This window comes from Mauremys reevesii, linkage group 2 (genome assembly GCF_016161935.1).
Source record: "Mauremys reevesii isolate NIE-2019 linkage group 2, ASM1616193v1, whole genome shotgun sequence".
Classification (NCBI taxonomy): domain Eukaryota; kingdom Metazoa; phylum Chordata; order Testudines; family Geoemydidae; genus Mauremys; species Mauremys reevesii.
In genome coordinates, this window is record NC_052624.1 from 80,182,350 (window position 1) to 80,202,738 (window position 20,389).

General features: G+C 49.8%; 1 protein-coding gene and 1 pseudogene across 1 annotated transcript in view; both read right to left on the bottom strand.

Moving 5' to 3' along the window:
- Positions 1-5,551, bottom strand: part of LOC120399474 (C-C chemokine receptor type 5-like) — a 38,359-nt gene extending 32,808 nt beyond the window's left edge. Inside the window, exon 1 of the mRNA XM_039527745.1 lies at positions 5,529-5,551. The gene's annotated coding sequence lies outside the window, so the exon portion shown is untranslated. The remainder of the gene's footprint in view (positions 1-5,528) is intronic.
- A 1,714-nt stretch (positions 5,552-7,265) lies between these two features.
- Positions 7,266-18,679, bottom strand: LOC120397259 (annotated as a pseudogene).
- Between the last annotated feature and the right edge of the window lie 1,710 nt (positions 18,680-20,389).

Sequence of the window (20,389 nt, forward strand, 5' to 3'; positions counted from 1 at the left end):
GAAATCTATTCTAAAAATGTCGTGTCTCTATTTTATCTGATCTCAGAAACATTGGTTGAACAGATGGACCAACGGACAAACCGAATAATTAAGCCTCTGTTTTTAAAAAAAAAAAAACTCTTAAAAACATTAAAAGGAAAAAAGGGGCAAAATGTTTCCCAGTTTACCAAAAACCTCAGCCTAGATCTGCCCTTGGGGCTTGGGGGTGGGGGCGCTGATTGCAGGGTTCACCTAGGGCACCAGTTGCTCACAGCTAGTCTAGGGCCGCCCCTGTGCCTATGACAATGGTACTAGCTCAGTCAGCATAGCAGGATGCTGTCCCCCTTGCCTGGACAAAGTTACCCCTCCTATGACTTCTCCTTTTATACATTGATACAAACGAGTTATGGATTACATCCAGACATTGCTAGCTACCACCCTTATTCTTGTACCTCCTAGTGCAGGGGTGGGCAAACTTTTTGGCCCAAGGGCCGCTCGGGTTTCATAAATTGTATGGAGGGCAGGTTAGGGGAGAGGGTTATGGCCCGGCCCCCACCTCCTATCTGTCCCCCCAGGACTCCTGCCCCATCCACACACCCCCCGCTTCCTGTCCCCTGACTGACCCCGGATCCCTGCTTCCCCATCCAACCCCTCCTCTCATTCCTGACAGCCCCCCCCCAGGACCCCTGCCCCATCCAACCACCCTTCTCCCTGTTCCCTGACTGCCCCCCGGCACCCCTGCCCCTATTCATCCCCCCCCAACCACCACCCCAAAATCCCCTGCCCTCTCTCCAACTCCCCCCCACTCCGTGCCCCCTTACACCACTGCCTGGAGCACTGGTGGCTGGCAGCGCTACAGCCGCGCCGCCCGGCTGGAGCCAGGCCATGCTGCCACCGCCATCACACAGCACAGAGCATCGGGTCAGGCCGGGCTTTGCAGCTTTGCTGCCCCAGGAGCTCACAGCCCCGCTGCCCAGAGCATGATGCCGGCAGCAGCGTGAGTGAACTGAGGCTGCAGGGGAGGGGCTGGGGGCGAGCCTCCCAGGCCAGGAGCTCGGGGGCTGGCCAGGACGGTCCCACGGGCTGGATGTGGCCCATGGGCCATAGTTTGCCCACCTCTGTCCTAGTGCGAACAAAACATCCTTATCCATTATCCTGTCATCCCATCCTTCTCTTACGAGGGGCCAGTGTGTTCCTGCACCATCTCTTAGGAAAATATTCATGTAGTTACTTGAGAGAGCTGTGTGGTTTTGTACCACCCCCTCCAGTCAGGAATGTGCTTACTTGGTGTTAACTAATGCCTACTGTGGTGGTGTTTTGCCAAGGCCAGGCCTACTCTGGATCACAGCCTTTGGTTCTTGCTGTTAACTATGCCCAGGGCTCTAGCAAGGCCTACACAGCACTGGTCAATTTTTTCATCAGTGACATAGATAATGGCGTGGCGAGTACGCTTATAACATTTGTGGATGACAGCAAGCTGGGAGATGTTTCCAGTACTTTGGAGGACAGGATTAGAATTTAAAAGGATGGTGATAAATTGGAGAATTGAGCTGAAATCAACAAGCTGCAATTCAGTAAAGACAAGTGCAAAGTACTACAATGAGGAAGGAAAAATCAAATCCCCAACTACAAAATGGGGGATAAGTGGCTTGTCTCTCTCACCTACAGAAATTAGTCCAATAAAAGATATTACCTCACCCGCCTTGTCTCTCTAGTAAGTGGCTATGCAATAGCGCTGCAGAAAAGGTTTGAGAGGTATAATGGATCAAAATTGAAATGAGCCAACAATATGATGCAGTTGCAAAAAAGGCTAACGTCATTCTGGGGTGTATTATCAGGAGTGTTGTATGTAAAACAAAGGCAGTAATTGTTCTGCTTTATTTGGTACTGGTGAGCCTCAGCTGGAGAACTGTGTCCAGTTTTTGGTGCCACACTTTAAGAAAGATGTGGACAAATTGGAGACAGTCTAGAGAAGAGAATAAAAAATGAAAAAAAGGTATAGAAAATATGACGTATAAAGAAAGACTAAGAGGACTGGACATGTTTAGCCTTGGGAAAAGAAGACCGAGGGGGAACCTCATGCCAGTCTTCAAATATGTTAAGGGCTCTTACAAAGCGGATGGTGATCAATTGTTCTCCATGTCCACTGAAGGTCGGACAAGAAGTAATGGTCTTAATCTGTAGCAAAAAGAGTTACCTTAGATCGTAGGAAAAACTTTTAACTATAAGGGTAGTTAAGTTCTGGAATACGCTTCCAAGGGAGGTTTGGCATCCCTATTCTTGGAGGTTTTTTGGACCAGGTTAGACAAACACTTGTCAGGGATGGTCTAGGTTTACTTGGTCCTGCCTCAATGCAAGGGGAGGGACTTGATGACTTCTCAAAGTCCCTTCCAATCCTACATTTCTATGATTCTATATAGAAAACATATTCACAAAGAATCACAGGCAATTCCAAATCTCTCAAGTGTCAATGAGTTTTTCCTGAGTAAAGGAAGGACTTTGTTTATCAAGATGAGAAAGTAGGAAAGATGAAAGAAAAGGGGCTTGTCTCTTTCTACAAACACAGGAATTGCCAGGTTGGATCAGACCCACAGTCTGGCTAGTCAAGTATCCTGTCTCCAGTAATGGCCAGCACCGGCTGCTTCAGAGGAAGTTGCAAGAAAGCCTGTGGTGGGCAATTGAGGAGAAACTTGCTCACAGGTAAAATTTCTTCCTAAACCCCAATAATTAGAGCTTGGCTTATGTCCTGCAGCTAAGAGTTTATATCCCTTCTAAAACTGTTGTTTTTGTTGTTTAATTATTAGGCTTTATAGTCCGAGATCACAGTGAAATAAACATACAGACCTGTGTTTTTCCCAGGAACCGCACCAGTTTGTGATATGTATGATACAATATGTGATCAGAGACCTATCAATGTAGATCATAGTTCTATAGATCTATCAATATGATCATTGATCCGTCAAGATAGATCTCTCTAGTTATCACTAATGCAGTTTATCATTTGAGACCGTGAATGTCAAATGACAGGAATCCAGGAAGGGGCCTAATGAGGAGGGTTGTGTACTGGAAAGGATGTGGACTGTGGTTAGGGCAGGGTTTCCCAAACTGCAGGGTCAGCAGCTATAGGTGGAGTCTGGGTGGGGCCTGAAACTCTTGTCTGTCTTTTTGACTATCTTGAAAACAAAATAATGCAAATTACGGCATGGGATTTTCTGTTACATTGCTTGTGTGCTTGTTCCATTTCCAACCACAGTCTTGCTCCTGCATCCAGGAGGACAGTAGGGACTGAGCACAGTTCTCCTCTCAGTCCTTCCTGCTCTTGCCCAGCCAGCATGGAGTTGCTTGTGGAGAGAAAGCAGGGAGAGGAAGAAGTAAGTAGCAGCAGTTGCCAGCAGCTATCTCAGGCAGTGGTGAGCTGGAGCAGATTCCCACAGGTTCCCAAGAACCAGTTGCTAAAATTAGACCTCCATGGAGAACCCGTTGTTAAAGGGCCAGAGGGTGGGCAAAGAACTCCGGTCCATGGGAAGGACCATCCTGTTGTTCCCAGGATTCCCAGCTGGGAAGGCTGAGGCTCCCCCGGCCCTTCCCCCGCTTCCCCCCAGCTGCAGCATGGCCAGCCGCCGGCATCAGCTGGGCAGCTCAGCTGAGCTCCGGAGTTGCTTTGAGCTGCCAGCAAGGTAAGCTCTAGGGCTGCTGGGGGGGCAAGTGGGGCAATTTTCCCCAGGCCCTGCAGGGGCCCCCGGCTGCACAAGTATGTCTCCGCCTGCCCCGGCCCCTTCCCCGCTCCCCTCCCTTAAATCAGAACTTTTTATAGGGAACCGGTTGTTAAAATTTTGGTAGCTCATCACTGATCTCAGGGTTTAGCTGGTAAAGAGGAGAGGGAGTCTCCGTCCCCCCACTCATTCTGCACCCCCAGCCTGTTCCCTTTGAGTCCCTTTATCCCCAGCTTGTACCTCCCTTAGGCCCATTTCTTACCCCCTTCCCTGAGTCCCCAGTTTCTCTTCAGGCTCATTCATCTCACTGAAATGTTGCAAAGTAAATGCTAGTGTGAGTTTATATCATTTACCCTTCTAGTACTGCATTAATTATGGCTATGTGTGAATGTTGTCTCTAACTCACCCGAAGGTGGGGACTGAGCTCATTTGCTTCAATAAAAGTGAGGCTTGATAGCAGAAAGCTTGAGACTCACTAGGGCAGGGAGTGGATGTCAGAGAGCCACATTCCCTGGTCTTGGAGTGAGAGGCTGTCAGGGAGGACGGATATACAGGGATGCTGGAACAATTTTTATAGTGGTGGTGCTGAGAGCCATTGAATCAAACTGTAAATCCTGTATATGATGGAAACTGCTTCAAGCCAGGGGGTGCGGTAGCACCCCTGCATCCCTAGTTCCAGCATCTATGTGGATATATGGTGATTGGCAAGATATGGAGAAGGGATGCGGGGGGTGCAGGGAGCATACAGAGGACTGGGATGCATGGAAGCAGGTTGCAGTAGACTAAGGCCTTGTCTACACTGCAGAGTTTTGTCGACAAAAGTTATTCCACTTTTATTAAACTACTTTAATTAAACTGCTGTTGCATGTCCACATTATGCTCCTTGTGTCAGTGGAGTCCATCCACATTAGTAGCTCTTGCATCGACACAGAGCAATGTGTGTAGCTATCCCACTGTGCAACTGGCTGCAGGTTGCTTTGGGAAAGGTTTGCAGTACCTCATGGGGCAGGTACAGCATCATATGATGCAGGTTTCTTAATCCCATCATTTCATGGGCATCCTAGTAGCTTGTCAGCCACTTTTCAACTGAAGTGTGTTGTAAGGGTCCATTTATGGGTCCCTTTGTCAGGTGAGGGGTCGCTCTTCGCCTTTGGGGCACCTGGGAACCAGGCCGCCTCACTACAGGAGGTTGAGTAGCAGTTCAGTCTTAAAGTCCACTCTCTAGATCAGGGTGGGGCAACAGACAGTAGTCCTGGGCTCAGACCCTCAGGCAGGGGCTGAGCAAACAAGCAGTAGTTTAAGCCCAAGCCCTAGGTCAGGGCGGGGCAACAAATACCAGTTCAGGGGCTCAGGCAGGGGCTGAGCAAACACACAGCAGTTCAGGGGCTCAGGCAGGGGCTGAGCAAACACACAGCAGTTCAGGGGCTCAGGCAGGGGCTGAGCAAACACACAGCAGTTCAGGGGCTCAGGCAGGGGCGGAGCAAACACACAGCAGTTCAGTTTGTCAAAGCCCAAGCCCTAGCTCAGGGCGGGGCAGCAACAGGTACGGGGCTCAGACCCTTAGGCAGGGCTGAGCAGCAAACAGGTAAGTCCAGGCTTCTACGCCGGAGTGGTGGGGTGAAGGGGAGACTGCCACCCGTGAGTAGGGGGTGGCAGGGGGGACGCAGGCCCACCCGCTCCACTGCGTCCCGGCCCGGGGGCCCTAGCAGCGGTGTGGATCCCCTGCAGTCAGTGGGGATCCTGGCCGCAACACACTGGCATAGGTTCAGTGTCGGCTACAGCCAGACTGGGGTCGGCTATCCCCGGGCCACTTCCAATCTCCCCCTCCACTGGTACCTGTGTTGTCGGGGCTTCGGCAGGGGGGTCCACCAGCATTGGCTCCTCAGGATACGGGTGCACGGGAGGGCTCGACTCCTCCTCAGGGTACCGGGCTCAGGGCAGGCTCGGCCAGGCCTCCTCAGGGTACCGGGCTCGGGAAAGGCTCGGCCAGGCCTCCTCAGGGTACCGGGCTCGGGGCAGGCTCGGTTCAGCAGGAGCTCGGGTACCAGCGTCTGTCCTCTCTAGCGGCCAGGCCACAACTGAGCGTTGGGGCCGGGCCTTTATACTTCCTGTCCCGCCTCTTGACTTCCAGGTGGGGTGGAGGGTGGGAAACAGGCAGTGGTGACTCCGGCCACTTTGGCGGCTGTTCGGGCTCGGCCCTTTCAGGTGCAGCTGGGAGCCAGGCCGCCTCACTACATGTGTGTTGAGGGGAGAGGCAGGAACAGAGTGTGTGCTGGGGAAGCGTGTGTGTTGGGGTAGAGTGAGTGTGTCGGCATGTTGTCTCTTTAAGTTCAGACAGCAGACTGACCAACCTATCCTGAAGCAGGGGGAGGGGGACACTGCCCCACACATCAGCCCTGGCTCTGCATGGCACAGCAGTCTCTTCCCACCACCTCCCCACAACAGCTGTCCCCTCTCCCTGCCTGCCTATGGTTCTGTGATCGGGACCTCCTCGTCAGCTTCCTCCTAGCGATGGCCAAGGTGGCTGTCTATAACACCAGTGAGAGGATGTTGGCTGACGGGGTTCTCTGCGACTGTGGGGCCTATTTCCGATTCTCCTTCCATTCATGCATCTGGGCAGAGTTCCTCTGGGAGGAGTCCGCTGGCTCCCTTGATACATTTGAGGAGCAGTGGGTGCTGTCAGGGGTTTTCTGCTCAGTGTCCCCTTCAGGTTCCCTATTTTTGATTCTTTTGCCTTCACACCCATCCCTGTTATTTTTTCTGTTGTCCCGCCATAATTACTTGAGTTTCCGGGCCCTGTGGATCCTCCTCATAGGCTGGGGAAGGATCCTTTAGCCATGAGTGGGCTTGCGCCTGCCCACCTCCCTGAAATCCAATAGAATATGGTTCTGTGATTCCCTCTGAGTTCTTTCATAGCCTCCTCAGCTGCCAGGAGTGGCATCCTCAACAGCTCTGTGAGCTCTCCGTGCAGAGGAATGTCAAAACAAAAGCAGCACAGGACAGCAGTCCCCATAGCACAGCACAACAGCCCCCTCTCCCAATCCTCACAGCAGCAGTCTGCCTATCGCTGTGTTCCTAGTGCAAGGGAGAACTTTATACCTCCTAAGCAGCACCAAGAGATCGTACGGTGGCCAAAGCTGGTTTGTGGGAAAATCCAGCCTGTTCCCCAGTGCTATATAATATTTCCTCACTCACTTTCACCCCACTTGATTTTTAAAAACCACCAAAACTGATATTTGCTCCTGAAAATATGGAAAAAAAGTGTTTTCAAAGGCCAAAGTGCCAAATTCCTCCTCAAGCTTCTTGGTGCACAGGGTCGGCACCAGCTGCAACCTCTTTTAGCATAGCACAGCAGCTCCATACCCAGCAGGTTTCATTTCTCTGTGGGTTGGTGTGGGGGAGGGTTCTGGTCCATGGCTCCACTTCCTCTCCACCCCCTTTGTGGTTATGTGTGTTCCCTTGGTGTCTGTGTAAGGAGCAATCCCTGCCCTTTCCCAGAGATCAGAGCTAAAGCCCCTTTTCCTCAAAGACAATGAGAAATATGCAACATATGTAGCTTTTCAAACAATGGTTTTATAAACAACTTTTAGGAACACACAAAGATAAAGAAGCATAATAATCATAGCCCAAGAATTCACAGTACAATAAAAATGGACATAGAGAAAGCAGTTTAACTGAAATAGACATTTCACTATAACACTTCATTATGATAAAAATAAGCCCGACTGCCTTATGTTTTTTCTCCTTCCTACATTTCAGTAATGTCTTTATAATCTCTGCATAGCAGAAGATCATAATGACCAGTGGAATGACAAGTCTCAGGATGTTCATCTTTAAAATCATGGCCTGACAGATTATGAGAGCTGTAGGTCCAATAAACACCTTCCTTTTCAACAGTGTGAAATATTAAACTTGGAAGAGAGGCTAATATTGCAACACCCCAAATGACTACACTTGTGAGGATGCCAGAGGTAACTGTCCTAACTTTTATAGTAAACGTTGCACAGACAATTGCCAGATATCTGTCTATTGTCAAAAGTATTATGGAAAAGCATAATAGACCCCTGAAATAATTTTACACATTGTATTTCCAAAATCCCACTCACATGCTGCAGAGTAAGCCCAAAATGGCAGGGAAAGAATAAAGAGTAAATTGGAAATTGCCAGATTCAGCAGATAGATGTCAGTCATGCTTCTCTGCCTCTTGTATTTTATCAGGATCAGCACAACAAGCACATTGCCCACCAGGCCAAATATTAGAACCAAGGAGTAAAGAGGTGGCAGAAACAGGGATGAAAATTGTTTCACATCATTTGTACATGGTGTTGCATCATCATGACTGTAGTTCTGTGTTGTTGTCAGTATCTCCATCTCTTCTTCACTGAAAAAGTGTTGATCTCTTGCTAGCCTGAGAATGAAGAAATGGATGGTTATTTACAGGATACTGTATGTTATCAGTGTGAAAGACAGGATATACACACTATACTGTGTAATCATATGGTTGTGAAAGACATTAAAATGTACTGTGTATGTTGAGTTTCAGCTTAGAATACCTTTTGCTGTAAACAGTATAACAACTGCTGATATCAAGATGTGAAAAATACTGCAGATGACACTAGCAAAGATTCTAGAGAGTTAACAGGGTGAGTTTTGTGCAGTTCCTCCAGTATTAACTTTCTTGCCGGGGGAGCACCGGACATGTCTGAGTGGACTGCTCACCTTCAGGCAGACAACCAAGCCCTGTACGCCCACGTTGTTCAGCTGACTTTGGAGAACCAGCTATTTGCAGGAGCAAGTAACACTGTTGTAAGAGCCTCCCCCATGCTTTGGTCTTGACTGGAACATGCCCGGAGCCCTGCCAGAGGGCTCCCCAGTTGCAGGTGCCAATCCAGTTGCACATACCTGGCACATCCCAGCAAATTCTCATCATACCGGCCCTCCTTGACTTGGGCACAGCTGACTGCTTCATATGCACAGCAGCATCCTGGATCCTGCACATTTCCTGCAACAGAAAGCCACTCCTTATAGACTACTGAGGGTTGTAATCTGGTCCAGTAATGGAGGAAACAACGTCACAAGACAGGGCCGCCCAGGGGGGGGGCAAGAGGGGCAATTTGCCCCGGGCCCCACAGGGGCCCCCACGAGAGTTTTTTGGGGCCCCTGGAGCGGGGTCCTTCACTCGCTCCGGGGGGCCCGGAAAACTCTTGCGGGGCCGGGCCCAGGAGCTTCGGCCGGGCCCAGGAGCTTCTTCTGCTCCCGGTCTTCGCGGCGGGGGGTCCTTCTGCTCCGGGGCGGAAGGACCTCCCGCTGGCGAATTACCGCCGAAGCGGGACCCGCCGCTGAAGTTCAGCTTGGTCTTCGGCGGTAATTCGGTGGGGGGGGGCCCTTCCGTTCCAGGACCCGTCGCCGAATTACCGCCGAAGACCGGGCTGCACTTCGGTGGCGAGTCCCGCTTCGGTGGTAATTCGGCGGTGGGGGGTCCCTGCCGCGGGTCTTCGGGGCACTTCGGCGGCGGGTCCCGGAACGGAAGGGCCCCCCGCTGCCGAAGACCCCAGGCCCCCGGAATCCTCTGGGCGGCCCTGGGCTGGCCCTCCACAACCTGCTTATTTGGTGGCAGGCAAAGGAAGTCTATTTTCCATCAGAATTTTCTTGGCAGCTCTGTACCAGCATCCAAACCATGAGAGATTTAGCTGGGAGTGACTGTCCAGACTGAAACTTCTGCTGAAGCTACATCTGAACTTTTCTCAAAATACCAAGACTATGTCGATATTTTTGAAAAAAAGAATGCAGAAACCCTACCTCTGCACCTAACTGCACGATAGAGCTGCAGCCCGGAGCCAAAATATCATTTGGACAAATTAATGCCATGTCAGAACCTGAGCTGATAATGCTCCAAGAATACCTCTGCGAGAACTTTGCCTCGGGGTTCATCCACAAGTCAACATTGCCAGCTGGTGTATTAGTCCTGTTCATCAAGAAGAAAGATGGCAGCCTCTGATTTTGTGTTGACTATTGTTCATTGAATCAGATAACCATCAGGAATTGTTACCCTCTGCTCCTGATTCCTGAGCTGCAGAGGTGAAAATATGCTGGTCTGGTCCGGTCCGGTCTGGCATACTGGCAAGAGCCAGTACGCCGTGCTGGACTGGACCGGCTTCCCTGGTGGTGATTTAAAGGGCCCAGGGCTCTAGCTGCTGCGGGGAGCCCCGGGCCCTTTAAATCACTGCCAGAGCTCTGGCAACCAGGCTCAGGCAGGGATTTAAAGGGGCCAGAGCCCCGGCCACTGTGGGGAGCCCCGGGCCCTTTAAATCACCCCAGAGCTACCAGCTGCAGAGGTGGCTGGGAGCCCCAGGGCTCAGGGGCAAATTAAAGGGCCCGGGGCTCTGCCGCCACGGAGCTCCAGGCCCTTTAAATCACCACGGGAGTCCTGCTGCTGCTCCCAGCTGCCTCTGCAGCTGGTAGCTCTGAGATGGTTTAAATGCCTTGGGGCTCCCAACCACAGCCAGAGAGCCAGGACCTTTAAATATTGAAAGGCCCCGCCTCTTCTGGTTGAGGCCACGCCTCTTCTGGTCGAAGCCACGCCCCCACTTAAGACTCCAGCGTACGGGTAAGTCCTTTAAGTTACTTTCACCCCTGGCTGCTGGATTGTGTGGGGGCTGCCTGCATAGTCATTAAATTGGACCTAAAGAGGACATACAACCTTGTGCAAATCAGGAAAGGGGATGAGTCGAAAACCACCTTCTGGACCCAACTGCATCACTATGCATATCTTGTAATGTCTTTCAGATTGATCAATTCCTTGGCCACCTTCCAACATTTTATAAATGTTGTTCTCTGAAACATGTTGGACTAGTACAGAGTAGTCTACCTAGATGACACATTGATCTTTTCTGACTATCCTGAACAGCTTACTGCTCATATCCAAACAGTCCTGGAATGCCTATAGCAGCATGACCTTTATGCCAAGCTCAAGAAATGTGCCTTTGATCAGGCTTCCATGTAGTTATGGGCCTTCATCTTATCTCCAGAAGGGATTCAGATGGATCCATGCAAGGTCCAAGCCGTCCAGGACTGGCTGATTCTCTATATGGTATATATGACCTGCAACGCTTCCTGGGGTTCGCCAATTTCTATTGATGGTTTATCATGACTTTTTTCAAAACAAATCAAACCCCTCACTGCTCTCCTCCAGAAAAATGCCCAATTGCATTGGTCTCTCCATGCCCTGCATGAATTCAAACAGCTAAACCTCACCTTTACTACAGCACCCATATTGGCTCACCCCAATGTCACACAAGCCTTTATTGTAGAAGCTGATGCTCCCGTACAGTGATTGGGGTTGTCCTCTCCCAGCAAATTGGTCCCAAGCAATCACATGGGCTAACTCTCATTACTCAAGGAAGTTCACCCCCACAGAGTTAAATTGCAAAATATTTGATAAGGAATCCTGGCAATAAAAACCACCTTTGCAGAATGATGTCACTACCTGGATGGAGCTCATCACCTGGTCCAGGTATTCACTGACCAGAAAAATCTGGAATATCTACATAGATCAAAGGACTTAATCCAACAGCAGCTTTGATGGGACCTGTTTTTCTCACGATTGGATTTAATTATCACATATCGCCCTGGATCCCAAAATGGCAAGGTAGATGCCCTGTCCCATGGTACTAACCTACCAAGCCCCAGTCAGGACCCAACTCCCATTCTCCAGTCCTGTAACTTTCTCAGTGCAGCTTGTCACCAGGATATACTAAGTTTAATACCCATTGCCTCTGCTTCAGGAAATCTGCCTGAGAAACAAGCAACTGCATGACTCCTGGGAAGGGATCATGTACGTAAGGGAATGCATCTGTTACCACAGGACCCACAAAAGTTGCAGTCCTACAACCATGCCATGATTTTCCCCTAGCAGAACACTTGGGGCTCTTCAAGACCTAATAACTAATATCCTGCTCCTTTTGGTGGCCCTGGATGCACCGAATAATATAGTCATTCATTGCCTCCTGTGATGTTTGTGCCACACCAAAACCCCATGCCACAAGCCCTGTGGCCTTCTCCAGCCCTTGGGCAGCCCATCTTAACCCTGGACCATATAGACCTTATTGTAGAATTACCAGAGTCCAAAAAATGTATAACAGTTTTGATTGGTGGTGGTCCACTTTTCCAAAATGGCCCACTGTGATGCTGGTAAACCAGGTGCCAGATCTTGCCAGGTCTGTAGGTATCAGCTCAGCACTGACAAATTCATAGCTGGAAACCAGATCAGTTCACCTATGTTCAAGATAGTTGCTAGACTTGTAAAGCTATGTTTAGTGTTTCAGTGGTTCTCAGCCTGTGGCCCAATCAGCACACCACTGCGGCCCATGTGACATCCTCAGGGCCATACAGGTAGTATTGGATGCTGAACTTGAGGCCACAATGGTAAATAGGTTGAGAACCACTGGTTTATATTCTATAAAATACTTGTAAGTTGCTGCATGCATTTATCTTACTTGTAATATCTGTATTCCATTGCAGAAGGTAAAATACATATTTATCATTGTAAAAATCCCTGCTCTGAACTTGTGATCTCAGATGGGAAAAGTGGCTCTCCCTGCCCATCCAGGAGGACTATTAAAATTAAATGGATCATCATAGGACAATTGCCCCGTCCACCCATGGAGAAGTATGTGCAGAAGGCCTCATCACATTGGATTTAATGCTGGAAGAGGGAAATAAAAATAGCTAACATGAAGATTTGTCGTCTCTCTGCTGCCTGGACTCTTACAGAGGCTGGAGCTAAGAAACAAAAAGCAGCCATCCCTAGGGTCTGTCTGGGTTAAGCCCCAAAAAGACATTTAATGCTGACAGATTACTACATCTCTGTCACCTTTTGAATCAGCTGAAATTCATTTGTGTATATGTCACTTGCTTTAACCTATAAATAACTCACTTCTTCTAGTTAATAAACCTTTAGTTAGTTTATTACAGGATTGTCTACAGGGGTTGTCTTTGGTGTGAGATCTAAGGTACAAATTGATCAGGGGCAGTGACTGGTCTCTTGGGACTGGGAGCAACTAGAATATTTTGTGATTTTTATTTATTTATTTATTTTTCTGTGGGTGTAAGTGACCACTTATCACTAGGTCCAGCTTGCCTGGGTGGCAAGATAGACTGGAGAGCCTCAGGGGACTGTCTGTGACTCCATGGTAAGACTGTTACAGTGATCTAGGCGTTCACATTTGTTACTACATTGGTGAAATCTAACTGTAGAACATATCATTGGGGTGTCTGCCCTGCTTGTGACAGTCTGTCCTGATGTTGGCACTCTTGGGGTACGTCTACACTACAAGACTATTTCGATTCATCTTAATTCGAATTTCTGGAATCGACCTAATGAAGTTGAAGTTGTGTATCCACAATAAATACACTAATTCGACTGTGTGAGTCCACAGTAATGGGCGAAGCGTTGACTTTGGAAGCGGTGCACTGTGGGAAGCTATCCCACAGTTCCCGCACTCCCTGCCGCCCATTGGAATGCTGGGATTTCCCAGCAATGCATGCTGGGTGGGGGGGAAATTGTGTGGAGGGTGGTTTTGGGTAACTGTCATCATTGAACCGTCAATCACGCCCAGCATCCCTCCCTGAAAGCGCCAGCTGGCAATCTGTTCGTGCACTTTTCTTCTCAGTGACAGCGCGGGCACCACAGCACTGCGAGCACGGATCCCGCTGCAGTTGTGGCCGCTGTCAGCTCCTCACAACTTATCGTCCACCTCTTCCGCAGTCAGCTGCTGAGAAATTTGGCTAATTTTCAATGGTGCTGCGAGCAGTGGTGGACCATGGGGGACGTTTTACCAACATCAACGTCGGGTGGCCAGGCAAAGTTCATGACGCGCGTGTTTTCAGGAACTCTGGTCTGCTTAGACGCCTGCAGGAAGGTAGTTTCTTCCCGGACCACAAAATAACGCTTGGGATGTGCAGATGCCCATACTGATCTTAGGGGACCCAGCGTACCCGCTAATGCCCTGGCTCGTCACGCCCTATGCAAGCACCTTGCACAGCGACAAGGAACTCTTCAAGTACCAGCGAGCAGCGTGAACTGTGACTGTTCAGTTTCTTCACAGAGAAGCTGAACCTGCCCCTGTTTCTTTACCAAGTTACTGTTGACTAGCCTCTGCAGTTACATACCCCGTCCACCCCGCTTCCCCAACTTCTAACACACATTTAAAAATTAAAGTACGTGCTCCACTGTAGCTTTACAACGGTGTCTTTATTGATGACTTTGCGTTAGAGTGCTGGGTAGGGTGTGTGGTCATGTAAAGACCGCCTCTAAAGTCGAGGTTTGACATGCTCCCGCTCCCAGACCGGTCAGCAGTGCCGGACTGGTTGTTTCAACGGATCCTGCCATCCCTCCTTTTTTGGACTCTGTGTGCGGGGGCTATGTGGCCTTGTTGCGGGGGAGGACGGATACAGATTCCTCTGCTGCGTGGCTCTGCGGTCCATTACAGGGACCGTTGCATGACATCTGTAACCCCCCTCCCCCGCTACAAATGCACGTACCACCCCCAACGACAGAAAACCTGCAAACCACCTCCCATACCAGCTAACCGCCTACTGACTGCACTGTGTGTGTGACATGCTGCTGATCCAGCCCCCGTCTCTGTACCCTGCTAAAGGTGACTGTCCTATGCATTACACTACCCCCTCAACCACCCAACGACCCACCCAAGACATCTAACACAGCGTTGTGTAAAAAACCATGACGGAAAAAGTAAGTAACAGAAAACTACTTTTAATAATCAAGAACACAGTAAGGGAAGGACTTTTCAAAATGTAGTAACTGATAGCTTTTGCATAATTTAACACTGTCCTGTGGTGCAGTGACAGTTTTCACGGCCCCTGGTGACCCTTCTTCTTGTTATTTTTGATGAGGGGGGGATTGGAGTTTGAGGCGGGGGTGGCGGTTGCAGATACAGTGCAGGGGGGCTCTGTCTTCCTGCCTGCGGTCCTGCAGAACATCGACAAGGCGCCTGAGCGTGTCCGTTTGCTCCCTCATTAGTCCAAGCAGCGTTTGAGTCGCCTGCTGGTCCTCCTGACGCCACCTGTCCTCCCGTTCGCAGAGTGAGCGGTGCTGCTGAGTGAGGTTCTCCCTCCACTGGCTCTGCTGGTCCGCCTCGGCTCTGGAGCAGCCCATAAGTTCAGCAAACATCTCGTCCCTTGTCTTTTTCTTACGCCTTCTAGTTTGCGCCATCATCTGTGAGGGGCATGGTGTATCAGGTCGTGATACAGTTGCACCTGTGTGATGTCAAAAAGGTAGTGAATTTCTTACAATGATACATTTTTTAAACAAAGAAACATAGTCTACTCGGTGTCTGTGAACAAGAGTATGCACAGCACCTGTCTCATGCGCACTCACTAATGGAAAGTTCGATTTCTCTGAATGCGCTTTCATTGCCTGGGGTATTGGGCTGCAGATCAGAGAACCTTTGCAGGAAAGAAGAATTCGTGTAGCAGCAAGGCATGGTAAGCCAAACACTTTTGGATTCATAGAAGTGAATGTACAGCTCTGTCCTCTTGATGCAGGCAATCCTGAAAGCATAAACTCGGCCCCTGTTGCACCCCCTCGCGGCTGTTCACTGGGAAAGATCCCTGTATGCTGCCACTCTGTAGACTGCAGCACGTGGCTGTTAAGTGAGGCTTCTTGTTATGCAAAGGAACAGTTAAGCGCTCCCATTACTAATAGTACCCCAATTACTCTAATTTCATGCAGGAGTGTGCGAGAGAGATCACCCTGAGGAGAGTCTCACGGGCAGAGAGAGCGCACATGCTGGAAGCCACCACCCCCCAGGGGCCTACTCTGCCATGCTCGTGAGGGCAATGGTCCCGGAGTTCCAGCTTGTAGCATGGAAAGGCAAAGTGTGCTACCTCGGGGCACACGATAAGCTAGCTCTGCCAAGGAACCTCCTGCATAGACTTTCAGATTACCTCCAGGAGAGTTTCCTGGAGATATCTTATGAAGATAAAAGTTCCATCCCCTTGTATGTAGACCTTCTGTTCTCCTAATGTCTCTCCCTGTTTAATTACTTAAAAAATGTTAACTCATTGGTCTTAGCTGCTTTTAATAAATAAATGTTAACTTGTTTAAAGCACTTACGGACTGATCCTTCTCCCGATTCAGGGTCCGTGGTAACGGCTGGGGAGGGTTGGTAGGGGATCTCAGTGAGGGTGAGGAAGAGATCCTTGCTGTTGGGGAAAGCGCCGTCGACTGCCTCGTCCTCCTCATCTTCCCTGTCCGCGAACATCTCCGAGGAACAGTCCGTCGACACTATCCCATCCTCAGAGTCCACGCACACTGGTGGGGCAGTGGTGGCAGACCCACCGAGAATGGCATGCAGTGCCTCGTAGAAGCGGCATGTCTGGGGCTGGGCTCTGGAGCGTCCGTTTGCCGCTCTGACTTTCTGGTAGCCTTGTCTCAGCTCCTTGACTTTCACGCGGCACTGCATTGCATCCCGGCTGTATCCTCTGTCTCTCATGGCTTTGGAGACCTTCTTGAAGGTCTTTGCATTCCGTTTGCTGGAGCGCAGCTCCGAAAGCACAGACACATCGCCCCACACAGCAATCAGATCTGAGACTTCCCGGTCAGTCCATGCTGGGGACCTCTTTCTAGTCTGAGATTGCCTGGACTCCTCTGCTGGAGAGCTCTGCATCGTTGCCGGTGCTGCTGAGCTCGCCCCGATGAGCAACCAGGACATGGGATTCAAACTGTCCAGACAGGAAAAGGAATTCAAATTTTCCCGGGGCATTTCCTGTGTGGCTGGTCAGAGCATCCAAGCTCCGACTGGCGTCCAGAGCGTCAACAGAGTGTTGCACTGTGGGATAGCTCCCGGAGCTTCTAAGATCGATTAGCATCCACACCTAGCCTAATTCGACATAGCCATGTTGAATTTAGTGCTACTCCCCTTGTCGAGGTGGAGTACCAAAGTCGAACTAAGGAGCCCTCTATGTCGAATTAAATGGCTTCCTGGTGTGGACGGGTGCACGCTTAATTCGATTTAACGCTGCTAAATTCGATTTAAAGAGCTAGTGTGGACCAGCCCTTGGTGAGCCACTCCAGACAGCATGACACCCAGTTCATCCCTTGCACAGGCCTCCTCTCTGCTGAAGACACAACCCAGCTATGGATTAGCCAGGTAGTCCACCTCCACAGCCTTCTGGCGCACATCACCTCCGATTGGGGGTCTTAGTTCACGTCCCGGTTCTGCACCTGCTGGGGGTCCACACATATCTTTCCTCTGCTTACCATCCCCTGTCCAACAGTCAAATGGAAAGGGCCAACCAAATCATCAGGCAGTATCTGTGATGCTCCCTCAATAATCACCAGGATGATTGGTCTTCATTTCTCTCTTATGAGGAGTTTGCATACACCAACATAGACTATGCGTCTATGGGTCAAAGTCCCATTTTTGCCAACTGTGGGTACCACCCCTGTTCCACCCACAATTACCCACATCCTCTCTCGACCTGGCTGCCTCAGACCTAATACAGCAGATTCATCAGACCCAGGAAGAAGTGAAAGATCACTTAGAAATAGCAAAAGCAGACTATAAATGGCATGTGGACCAGCATTGACAGCAAGCCTCCATTTACTCAGTGAGACAAAAGGTATGACTCTCCACAGAGCCTCTCCAGACAGGCAGACCTGTTCGCAAGATGGAGTTTTGATTTCTTGGTCCTTTTAAAATTCTGCAGAAGGTTAATCCAGTAATATCTGAACTACAACTCCCCCACTCTGTGAAAGGTCACCTGGTGTTTCATGTATCACTTTTGAAACCCTACGCAGAAATCTCTTCCTCACAGGACCCAGCCACCTCTGCCACTGGTACAGGTCCAGGGTCACAAGGAATATATGGTCCATGAAATCCTGGACTCTAAACATAAACATGGCAGGCTCTAGTATCTTGTTGACTGGAAGGGGTATGGTCCTGAAGAGTGCATCTGGGAATCTGTGGAAAATATACATGTCCCCACACTTACTAAAGCATTCCATAGCCATCACCCTGAAAAGCCTGGTCCCACATCACTCTGAGGGAACCACTTGGGGAAGAGGATGATGAACCCTGATCCACAGGGCTCTTAGGAACTATGAAATTCCAACCTGCCATCCAGTGACCTACTAATAGTTGCCAGAATAGAAGCTGAACCCCAGCAGAGGACTCCAGGCCTGGAACCAGACTGGCAGAATGCCGAGGGTCTTGATCGGTTCACAGCTTATATATGAACTCAGCACAGGAACAGGAAGTTGTCCATTCAACTGGGTTCTCCCTGCATTGGACTGCTCCCCTTGCAATACCTGCTCCTACTGCCTGCTGCTGATCGCATGGTAACCTCAGCCTGCCTGCCTCCTGACATCTGACTCTCGGTTTGCCTTCTGGCCTGCCTTTAACTCTGACTCAGCCTGCATCCTGCTGTAACCACTAGGTCAGACTGCCCACATCGTGGTCATGACACAGGCCCATTCTGTGCACTGAAAGTATCAGAGAAGGGGTAAAGGGGTTCTGGGGGGCAGTCAAGGGACAGGGAGAGGGGGAGGTTGGATGGGGCGGAAGTTTGGGGGCAGTCAGGGGCAGAGAGAAAGGGGGTTAGATGGGTCAGGGGTTCGGGGGGGCAGTCAGGGGACAGGCAGGAGTTGGATAGGCATGGGAGTCCCAGGGGTTTGTTAGGGGACAGGTAGGGGATGGGGTTCTAGGAGGGAAGTTGGGGGGGTCTCAGGAGGGGGCAATCAGGGGACAAGAAGCAGCAGCACTTAGATAGGGGGTGAGGTCCTGGGGGGCAGTTAGGGGCAGGGGTCCAGGGAGAGGTGATCAGGGAGCAGAGGGGATTGGATGGGTTGGGGTTTCTGTGGGGGGCAGTGGGAGGGAGTGGATGGTGGCAGGGTGGGGCTTCCCTCCCCCTGGAGTGTCCTGTTTTTTGAATGTTAAAATATGGTATCCCTACCATTCACAGCACTCAGCACGCTGCCGCATGAGGTCCCCCTCCTTCCTTTCCAGTTGGTAGTGGCCAAGGGAATGCTGGGAAATGTAGTTCTTTTCCTGATCCAGGGCTGGCTCTATAGGCAGGGAGCTAACCAAGGAACTACAGCTCCCAGAGCCCCCTGTTGGTTCTCAGCTCCCATGCCGCCCCTGCAAATGGGCCGCCCCAAGCAGGTGCTTACTTTGCTGGTGCCTAGAGCTGCCCCTGCCTAGTATGCAGTGTAGGCAGCACAGAACTGGTGGAACCAGCTCTGCATCTGGGCACTGGGAGCATTCACTTGGGACCCTGAAGCCTGCCCTATGGTCCCTTTGCCTAGAGCAATACTGAATCTGGCCCTAACAATCTTTCTGTATGTCCTATTTGAAGGGTTGAAACACCATCTTACACTTTAGTACATATGGGGAAAGCATAAGCAAAGATTGTGGTTTAGATCAGTTTGCAAAATGTGCTTTCACACTTGACAAAAGCTAACTTACCAGACCACAGAACCTGATACCACAGCCTCTGTCTGCTCTTCTCCATCTTCTCAAAAGAGGAGATAGCTGTGGTATCTTAGGTACTATGGTGTGGTCAATATTGGTGCATAGGGTGTTTTCAATTGTGACTGCGGTACTGCACTTGGATTGTGCAGCATGAATCTAATGCAGGGCTCTTTGTGTAAGAACAAGTCATTTTACTCTGAATGGATGAGCTAGCTAATCAGATGCCGATAAGCTGTTTCTGTTACAGCTGTTTTGTTCAAGTATGTCCAGTATTTTTACTCATGGATTAGACAGTCTAATTTAGAGGACAAATAATGTAAATTATATCAGGCAAACCCAGTATGCTCACAATTTTTCTTTGCAATCACTATGTAGAGGTTTACAAAGAAATCAAGATCCAAAAGAGTAGTGAAATAGCTTCAAGTTAAAGGCTACCCACACCAAAGAGTGCAAAGGAAATGCAGCAGTTCTATCTTTAACTTGACCCCAGAGCTTATGCAAAACCTTACAAACAAGTTTAGTTTGCATCCCTTTAGATACCCTTGAATTCACCTGAAACCTTCAAAGCAAAGCAAACATTGGCATGGTTTGTCAGGTGTTCAAACAAACTCCACCCTGCACCTCTTTTCCACAAATCTGTCCCAGCAGATGTACTCTCCTTCTTCCATACCCTGACCTTCAGTTGTCTTCTGGGTGATGAGGCCAGCTGGCCTTTAACTCCTCTTCTCTACACTCTTTTTTTGGGGGGGGGGGGAGGGGATTTCCTAGCTTTTCAGGTGTGCTGTTAAGTACCTACACATCACATGTGGTATCAGAGAGACAGCTGATCGCTCCCTCAACCCAATTCATTGAGGGAGTTGCCATGTAAGTCTGCTCCATACAAATCCATTCTATGGCACTTTCTCACTGTGAGATGAGGGAGTCTCTAATACTTAGGTACAGTTTAGCATTTCTCAGACATATGTAAAGGGCTAGTCAAGTGGAAGTCAACCATATCCTGGCAAGACAGCAGCACATGGATGTGATGATGGGAACAATGATTACTACCCATTCTAAGGTTCAGGAGAAAACCTGTTAACCACCACTGAGAATCTGGGAGCGGGAGTGGGCTAACCAGTTGCTTGTTGAAGACACTGGAGTGGGGGATATAGCCACTAAGCCATTACCCCTAGAAGAGAACTGGAAAGAAGGAAGGTGAAACTA